The sequence below is a fragment of the Acomys minous genome, assembly GCF_964271855.1.
Source record: "Acomys minous genome assembly, chromosome: 6".
Classification (NCBI taxonomy): domain Eukaryota; kingdom Metazoa; phylum Chordata; class Mammalia; order Rodentia; family Muridae; genus Acomys; species Acomys minous.
The window spans coordinates 43,887,728-43,895,038 of NC_140487.1; the positions used below are offsets into that span (position 1 = coordinate 43,887,728).

The 7,311-nt window shown below is 45.2% G+C and overlaps 1 long non-coding RNA gene across 1 annotated transcript; it reads left to right on the forward strand.

Annotated features, from left to right (window-relative positions):
• Positions 1–430: 430 nt before the first annotated feature.
• LOC311599117 lies at positions 431–4,179 on the forward strand. Its single transcript, XR_014779768.1, has 2 exons — positions 431–905; positions 3,302–4,179. It is a non-coding gene; the product is annotated as an uncharacterized lncRNA (long non-coding RNA).
• The last annotated feature ends 3,132 nt before the right edge of the window (positions 4,180–7,311 follow it).

Below are 7,311 nucleotides of genomic sequence, written 5' to 3' on the forward strand. Positions count from 1 at the left end.
TGTAACTCAGGGCCAGTCCCTGTTTCGTTTATTAACCACATGAGCCAATTACAGTTTTTAAAAAGTCTAGACTACTTTTCCATATATATGTTTTACACATTTTATTCTGACATCTTTAAAAACAGAAGGACGCACACATTTGCATTTAATGATGCCCTTTTCCTTACATATTGTTTTGGCGACCCGCGACCATCAGATATAAATGCTGGCTATTGGGAGTTTGGAGCCAAAGGGATGGAGTCAGGAGGGAAGACTTGAAGGTAGAAGTTGGGAGAGGGGAAGAAGGATGGGCGAATGGGGTGGAGCAGAGCCTCTAGATGCTTTCCTAAAATTCTAGCATTTGCTACTGGTTCTCCCGTGTCTCCTGGGGTGGGGGCGGGGGTGGGAGGAGAGAAAGGAGGCGTTGTTGCCTAGCAACGGGAAACTGCGGGGGTAGGGTAGGGGCGGAGCCTGGGCCAGGAGGCTAGTATCGGTTTCCTTTCCCGGCTTTCGGTCTCCCAGAGGCAGGTGCAACCTGATGCTATCTCGCAGGGCTAGCTGGGTACTCCACGGAGAGGGAGAGCCACCCAAATTCCTTTGGGTAAGCCGCTGGAACCAGCCGGTCCGGTTTGGCGGAGAGTAAGGGCGAAAGGGAGTGGCCTGGCTATTCGCGCAATACCTAGTCCCGAGCCTGTGGAAGCTCGTGACTGGTCCACCCCCTCCGTGGCTGAGACCCGGGTTTACACCCGTGCTGCAGGATGTTAGAGGTGGTGTTCTGCTTTGCGTCCACGCAGGACAGTGACTTTTAACCTACTAACTACATAGCAGACCCTGGCGTTGCTGCCGCTGTCGAGTTCAGCTTGGGTTTGGTGGCCTGGCAACTCCGCGCTGACCTCCACGTACCTGCCTCTCAAATAGGCGAGTAGGTGAGGCTCCTTAGTTTCACAACATATTTTCTCTAAAGAGTCCTACTCTGAAGTAAGAGGTACTAGTCTCATTTAGCTGTTGGGCAAATACGTTACTCTTGGTGATGAGACTTAAGCAACTTCCCCAAACCCATATTTAAGAGGACTTGTGTCTTTTTTCCATCGGCTGTACAAGCCAGTCTCGGGTTTAATCAAATTTAACGCTTTCTTTTCACTCATTCATACTTACTTCCACGAAGCCAAGTGTGTTGCTGTGGGACAGAAACAAGTCGTTGCAATAACCAGGAAGCTGATATTCCACAGTAATCTAGATGCAAGGTTTCAGTTTCTCCCCCACAGAAATCCGTCTCACCCCGCCCCTCTTCTACAATCAAAACTGAGCCTCAGCCTAAAGGACCTGGCTGGTGGTAAAAGGGTGGCAGCTCTCAGCCGCCCGTCTTCTCAACCTGGGGCTGTGGGTGTTTGCCTTTGGTGGCTAGGAGAGGGCTGACTGATTTCCAGTTGAAAACTTCCTCTCTGGCCTCTGGCCTGGCATGATAGTGCAGTCCTTTAATCTCAGCACTCGGGGAGGCAGAGGCAGGCAGATTGCTGTGAGTTCGAGGCCAGCCTGGTCTACAAAGTGAGTCCAGGCTACACAGAGAAACCCTGTCTCAAAAAAACAAAAAAACAAAAAAACCTTACTCTCTGGTTCAAATGAAATTACTAAAAGTAATGGGAGCTCTGGCAGGCAGGCAGGCAGGCAGGCAGGTAGGTTTCTAGCAGTGTCATGGGGCGGAAGTGCCTGGTTAAACTCCTAGTGAGAGAGACTCTGCAGTCTTCACTCTCTGGCCCCCTTCCTCTTCTCACTCTAGGGCCCTAACTAAAGGCCTTGGGGGAGACATCCTTTAACCTAACCTCAGAGGGAAAGGGAGAGGGAGAGGGGAGAGGAGGGAGAAGAGAGTGTGTGGGAGTGAGAGAGAGAGAGAGACAGTGAGAGAGAGAGAGAGAGAGAGAGAGAGAGAGAGAGAGAGAGAGAGAGAGCGCACAAGTAAGCCTTCATCCGTCAGAATGTGGCCGCTGTCTGAAACCACTTTCTTCTCTAAGCCCTGAATGGATGCTTTGGACTTTCCAGCGCTCGGTGTTGGATACCCTTTCACCCTTTCATGTTTATGGTCATTGAGATATTGACTTACTGGAGGATCTGAATTAAAATCCAGCTTCCCAACCGGTGAGAAAGTTACTAAGTTACTAAGTTGCCCCTCTGTGTGAAGTAAGACTCTCTCACCATTGGTGAGCTCAGCATATTTACACTTTTCTCTGTTCTAGACCGCGTGAAGAACACTCGCGAGAAAACTGAAGTCTGAAGGGGTTGACTAAATACATGCATGCACATGTCCAGAAAGCTAAGTCAGCTGCACCCGGTGTATAGAGTCCTTTTCCTCTTTGTTTCCCGGGGGCTGACCATCTTTCTGGTTTCAACTCAACCCTATCTGCTGAGAACAGGGCAAAACCAAGACACCTTCAGGCCCTTAGCCTCTTCCTCTATGATTCACCCGTGACTCCAAAATTTTCCTTTCACTGACTGGTTTGAGCTCTGGCTGGGGCTGGATTTACAGGCAGAGAGAAAAGCAGGTGGGGCTGCCCTCAGGTCTCAGCTTGCTCGCTGAGCCGCCAGCAATCTAGGCTGATTTCCTTGTGTGAGTCACGGTGGCCTCCTCCACTATTTCCATTCCCTTAAGTAGAGCAAAACTGACCATCATTTACCTTTCTTGCATAATTTGTGTTTACTGTTTCCAAGTAGGACGTTAGAAACTGGAGGAGTGTCGTTAGAAAATACAGAGAAACGTACAGAGCTGTACCCAAGTCAGGCAGCAGGTGGCAGTGTACTTGAGTTCCTAAATTCACTGTCCTACCTAATGTTCATTCTGTCTGGTTACTCTCTTGTTTTTTCTTGGTTGTTATACACATGTTTCTGAGATGGGGTCTCACGCTGTATCCTTGGATGGATTAGAGCTCACTATGTACATCAAAATGGCCTATCACTCTGCCTCTGCCTCCTGAATGCTGGGATTAAAGGTGTATGTTACCATGCCTGGTGACTATTTCCACTCTTAAGTTGTGATTATTCTGTAGCTTTTGGATATCACTTAAACGGGAGAGATACTTTAGTTAAATGGGTGTGACATGGTAAGCATTGAAGTCACCTGACTGCTCTTTTCCTCTTTGTAAAATGGGTATAGTTTTATTCAGCAGCGTGCTTGGTCTTACTAGTTAAGAGATCAGGTCTAAGGGCTGGAAAAATCACTCCTGTTTGATCTGCAGAAAATTAGCCTAAGAGTATGGAGGGAAAACTGCTGGTTGTGAATGCATTGATTGAACGTCCACCCACTTGCTCATGAGAACATCTCCTTTTCTAGGCTTCTGTGATGGGGCATCTAGGACCACTTGTTCCCAGAGACAAAGCCACGACCAAAACATCCATGTTCAGCTGGATGAACAGAGACAAATCTTCAACTGTGATATGAGAAATTAATGTTTCCTTTTACACTTCAGGCTTATCCATTTATGGAAGTTCCATAAGTGGATAAACCAGAGTTGAGAATGCCACTGGAGGGGTGCTCTGCACAGGGAGTGGGAATTGAAAAGCCAAATGTTGAGGAGTCAGGCTGCAAGAGTTTGGCGCTGAAGAGTTGAGTAATGAGGAGTTCAGCTCACAGACCAGCTCCCATGGCAAGACATGTCTCTAGAAGCCACCACACCAGATAGTGTTATGTCCTATGTCCCTTACCCAACTCCCTCTCCCTGTAACAACTGTGGAGGAATGCTGAGTGGATGTATCAAACATTAATAAAGCGCTGTTTAGCCCATCAGCCAATCAGGAAGTGGAAGGCGGGGCTTCCTGGAGGTGAGCTAGGGGAGGAGTCAGGGAGGAGAGAGGGTTGACTGGGGAGGACGAATGGCCAGTGGAGCATCATAAGAGCAAATGCTTGGGGTATATGTATTATATCTCAGTTTAGAGTAGTTTGTTTATTATAGTTTAGGAATAGATTTGTATTAGTACAGTTTCTGCCCAGCTTTGTGCAAGATTCTGCCTAGCAGCTTTACAGTACGCGTCAGGCTCTGTGTCTTTATTTAGCATCTTAGGGTGAACCAATACTTTAATATAACAAACAACTATTCCTTTTTAATGCCCAATGTCAATTTAAAAGAGCAACTTTTTTCCTGTCTTATATCTTTTTTCTTCCTATATCTTTTTTTTTCTTTTCTTTCTTTTTTTTTTTTTTTTTTTTTTTTTTTTTTTTTTTTTTTTTTTTTTTCCTTTTCTTTCAAAGAACAAAGATTGTCCTGGTTTGGGGATCTCCATGAACTCCTGAGAGATAAAGCTGTTCTACATTATCTGCAACATATCTGCCTTTACCCCTCTTTTTCAGATTACCTTCTGCCCAGGTGTCCTCACCTCACCCTCTTTTTCTTACTGTTACAGAATCCCTACTTTCTGTGATTCCCATCCTCATGCCATGCTTTCCATGAACCCAATGCTTATCTTCTTACTGTAGGATTTTTTTCTTTTATTTTTCTTTCCTTAAATACCCATAATATCTGCTATTTTAATATGCACAGTACTGTCAGTGTCTCTTTAAACCCCCAAACAACTGGTGCACTTGGGATGATTGTTTTATAGTTGACTATAACTCTATTATCATGATGGGTCTACCCCTAGCTAGTGATTAATGACGCAGATAGACTTTTACTCTCATAGGTGGACTGGAATTAGAGCCTAGTACCCTGAACATCAGTCTTAAAGAGGAAATTACTCTTCAAAACTACTACAAACTAATTTCTCCTGATCACTGAAGACATTCCCACTGAAAGAAGAAAAGTGATTTAAATTAAAAACTTTCCAGATACACAAGTCTCAGTAACTCTTGACTCGGGCATGGTGGCACGTGCCTTTAATCTCAGTACTTGGGAGGTAAAGGCAGGTGGATCTCGGTGAGTTCAAGGCTAGCCTGGTCTACAAAGTTCCAGGACCACCTGGGCTACACACAGAGAAACGCTGTTCTGGAAAGAAAGAAAGAAAGAAAGAAAGAAAGAAAGAAAGAAAGAAAGAAAGAAAGAAAGGAGAAAAGTAAACTCTTACACATGGTATGTACTCACTTATATGTGGATACTAGTCACATAGTACAGGGCAACCACACTACAACCCACAGACCCGAAGAAGCTAAGTAACAAAGAGGACCCAAGGGAAGATGCTTAAATCTCACTTAGAAGGGAAATAGCATAGACATTAGAAGTGGGTGAAGAGAGAAAACTGGGTGAGAAAGGGGGTGGTAAGGGGAATGAGGGTGGGGGGTCAGGTGTGGGGTGATGGAGGTGAGAGGGATGGGAGAGATGGGAAACTGATGGAGGTTGTCATTTTGAAACAGGTTGGAGACCTGCAACAGGGTAGGCTCCTGGGAGGTGACTCTAGAGGAGACTCCTAGCAGCAGGGGACATGGAGACCACCTCAGTGGAGGGAGAGGGACACCAACACATCCACAAAACCCTCGACCCAAATTTTACCCTGCCTATAAGATATACAGGGATAAAGATGGAGCAGAAAATGAGGGGATGGCCGACCAATGACTGGCCAACTTAAGACCCGCCACATGGGAAAGAGCCAACACCTGATATTAATGATACTCTGCTATTCTTGCAGACTGGAGCCTGGTATAACTGTCCTTTGAGAGGCACCATCGAGCAGCAGCAGATCAAAACAGATGCTGAGACCACAGATAAACATTGGGGGGGGTGTACGGAGAGTCTTGTAGAAGAGTGGAAGAAATGGTAGAGGAAATCAGAGGAGACAAGAACTCCACAAGACCTACAGAGTCAACTAACCTAGGTCCATAGAGATTTACAGAGACTAAAGCACTATCCAAGGAGCATACATGGACTGGACTTAGGCCCCCTGCACATATGTAACTGATGGGCAGCTTGGTATTCATTGGGATCCCCTAGCTAGTGGAGTGGGGGCTGTCTCTGACATGGACTCAATTGCCTGCTGGTGGATCACATGCCTCTAGCTGGGCTGCCTTGTCTGGCCTCAGAGGAAGAGGATGTACTTAATCCTGATGCAACTGGATGTGCCAGGCTGGGTTGGTATGGTGGGGAGGCGGGGTGCTTTTCTGAGGAGAAGGGGAGGGGAAAGGGGGGAAAGGAGGGAGGGTGGAGCCAGGAAGAGAGGAGGGGAGGGCTGGAATCAGGATGTAAAGTGAATAAATAATTTTTAAAGTCCCAATACAAACAAAAAAGTAGCATAAACACAAAGACAACTGTCTCCTCCAAAAATATACCAAGCCCACAGTATTGACCCCAATGGGAATGACTTCAATGAAATTTCAGATGAACAATTCAAAAGAATGATTATAAACATGTTCAGATAAATCAAAGAAAATACAGATAAACTCCTGAGTGAATTATAAGAAAACACAAATAACTGAATAAAATAAGGAAATCAGTACAATATAAAAATGGAATTTAGTCAAGAGACAGGAAACCTGGAACTAGAGAAACGGTACTGTAACTAAGAGGTGCTCTGCTCTTGTGGGGAACTGAGTTTTATTCCCAGCAGCAACTCTAGGCACCTCCGTGGGCATCTGCACCCAAGTGCACGTACCTATACAGAAACACACAGATATACACGTAATTTAAAATGAAATATTTTTAAAGATAGAAATACTGAAGGAAAAAAAAACCGGTAAGGGTAGAAATGAAAGCTTCAAAAAATCAAATGAAAAGCCCAGGAAAGTACCTCACCCATAGAATTGTCATAGGGAGGACAGAATATCAGAGACTGCAGAAAAGGTAGAGGAATTGGAACATTTTGTCAAGAACAAAGATGCATTAGTTAAAACATACAAACGGACTATGGAAGGTCTATGGAACGCTAAGGAAGTAGCTACATGCATGGACGATGATTTCAGCATAACAAAAGAATCTGCAAATGTAAGGAAGGAAGGCGATGTCGACCCAGGTACGAGAGGAACGTAAACTATCAAAAGGATAAGATCAGAGAAGAAGGGAGGAAATGACAATAGGAAGAATCGAATGTGGTGGAGGTGGGAAGGCTGGGTATGGGGAGGGGGATGGGGAGAGCAACTCACACTACAAGAAGCCATAAGGAAACCTACCAGAATAGAAGCACCTTAAAATAACACACATATATAAAAAGAATTTAAATGAAGCTACCCTAAAATGGGGGACAATACTCCAACATGGAGAAATCAAGTAGACACTAAGCTGGAAGCTTTATCCCCATTGGCTAGCATTATTAGTGCTGGAGGATGCTATTCACCAGTGGTTCTCAACCTTCCTAATGCTGTGGCCTTTTTAATATAGTCCCTAATGTTGTGGTAACCTCTCCACTATAAAAGTATCTTCATTG